The sequence below is a fragment of the Apium graveolens genome, chromosome 5, assembly GCF_009905375.1.
Source record: "Apium graveolens cultivar Ventura chromosome 5, ASM990537v1, whole genome shotgun sequence".
In the NCBI taxonomy this organism is placed as follows: Eukaryota; Viridiplantae; Streptophyta; class Magnoliopsida; order Apiales; family Apiaceae; genus Apium; species Apium graveolens.
Genome location: NC_133651.1, coordinates 207,201,439 through 207,203,494, shown reverse-complemented (window position 1 = coordinate 207,203,494; position 2,056 = coordinate 207,201,439). Strand labels below are relative to the sequence as shown.

At 44.9% G+C, this 2,056-nt stretch overlaps 1 non-coding gene across 1 annotated transcript; it reads left to right on the top strand.

Moving 5' to 3' along the window:
- Nucleotides 1–1,529: 1,529 nt before the first annotated feature.
- On the top strand, nt 1,530–1,636 carry LOC141662592 (small nucleolar RNA R71). Its single transcript, XR_012550699.1, has one exon. It is a non-coding gene; the product is annotated as a small nucleolar RNA R71 (small nucleolar RNA).
- Nucleotides 1,637–2,056: the final 420 nt, after the last annotated feature.

The window sequence follows — 2,056 nt, the reverse complement described above, 5'->3', positions numbered from 1 at the left end:
GATCTTGGACCCGCATAGTAAGTTCCCCTTTTTGCACATCTATCAAGGTACGGCCAGTAGCCAAGAAAGGCCTCCCCAAGATTATGGGAATCTTCTTATCTTCCTCAAAATCCAGAATAACAAAATCTGCTGGAAAGAAGAGCTTATCCACTTTGACGAGCACATCCTCAACTATGCCCCTTGGGTAAGTAATGGAACGGTCAGCCAATTGTAGTGACATGTACGTGGGTTTTGGATCAGGCAGATCCAGCTTTTTAAAGATCGAAAACGGCATCAGATTAATGCTTGCTCCCAAATCACAAAGGCACTTGTGAAACGTCAGATTGCCAATTGTGCAAGGAATGGTGAAGCTCCCTGGATCTTTCAGTTTTGGTGGTAACTTTTGTTGCAGAACAGCGCTGCATTCTTCCGTGAGAGCAACGGTTTCAAGGTCATCCAGTTTCACCTTCCTTGAAAGAATAGTCTTCATAAACTTCGCATAACTAGGCATGTGTTCCAGAGCCTCAGCGAAAGGTATATCGATGTAAAGTTTCTTGAACACCTCCAGAAACTTCCCGAACTGTCTATCCAGCTTTTGTTGCTGCAATCTCTTAGGAAAAGGTGGTGGAGGATAGAGCTGTTTCTCCCCTGTATTAGCCTCAGGCAGAGTGTGTTCAACAGTAGTCTTCCTTGGTTCCGCCGCTTTCTCCTTTTGCTTAGATTCTTCACCTCTAATTTCAGCTTCTACTTCTTTTGCCTTTTCAGCATCAGCTACTTTTCCAGACCTTAAGGTAATAGCCTTGACTTGCTCTTTAGCTTCCTTCCTACCTGGTACTTCCGTGTCACTGGGAAGAGTGCCAGGTTGACGATTGAGCACTGCATTGGCTAATTGACCAATTTGATTTTCCAAGGTCTTGATAGAAACCGCCTGACTCTTGCACAACAGCTTAAGTTCCTCAAAATCAGCACTAGTAGGTGCAGCTACACTTCCCTGTTGAGGATATGATTGCCTTGTAGCATACTGCTGTGGTTGCTGGAATCCAGGTGGGTTAAACTGTTTACTCACTCCTTGCTGATATGGTGGCTGAATAGCATTCTGATTATTCCCCCAGCTGAAATTTGGATGATTTCTGTTGTTAGGATGATAGGTCGCTGGCACAGGCTGCTGTTGTCGCTGATAATTATTCACATACTGAACAGATTCGTTTACAAGAGAACACTGATCCGTAGCATGAGAACCTGCACAAAGCTCACAAACCATAGCTATTTGATTAACTCCATACGTAGCCAAAGAATCAACCTTCATTGATAGCGCTTGAAGCTGGGCTGCAATAGCGGTGGCTGCATCAACTTCCAAAATACCTGCTATCTTGCCTGACGTCATCCTCTGAGTTGGGTTTTGATGCTCATTTGCAGCCATCGTCTCTATAAGATTATACGCCTCAGTATAGCTTTTAGCCCATAAGGCGCCTCCAGCTGCTACATCGAGCATGGGCCGAGATTGGGCCCCCAAACCATTATAGAAACCAGTGATCACCATCCAATCCGGCATTCCATGATGTGGACATTTTCTCAACATTTCCTTGTAGCGTTCCCAAGCCTCGCACATAGATTCTGTAGGTTGCTGCGCAAACTGAGTAAGAGCACTCCTCATAGCAGCAGTCTTTGCCATCGGATAAAACTTCACCAGAAACTTTTGCGCAAGATCTTGCCACGTAGTGATGGACCCAGCTGGTTCAGAGTGTAACCAGTCTTTAGCCTTATCCCTCAGTGAGAATGGGAAAAGCCTCAACTTGATAGCCTCATCAGTCACGCCATTATACTTAAAAGTGCTGCAGATCTCGACAAAATTCCTTATGTGCATGTTGGGGTCTTCAGTTGCCGCTCCTCCAAAAGAAACAGAATTCTGCACCATCTGAATAGTGCCCAGCTTGATTTCAAAGGTGTTAGCTTGAATAGCCGGATGAAGGATGCTTGACTGAATGTCATCAATTTTAGGCCGAGAAAAATCCATAAGAGCTGGATCAGCTTGAACAATACGATCTCCCATGTTTACTGGTTCTTTCTGCTCAGTTCC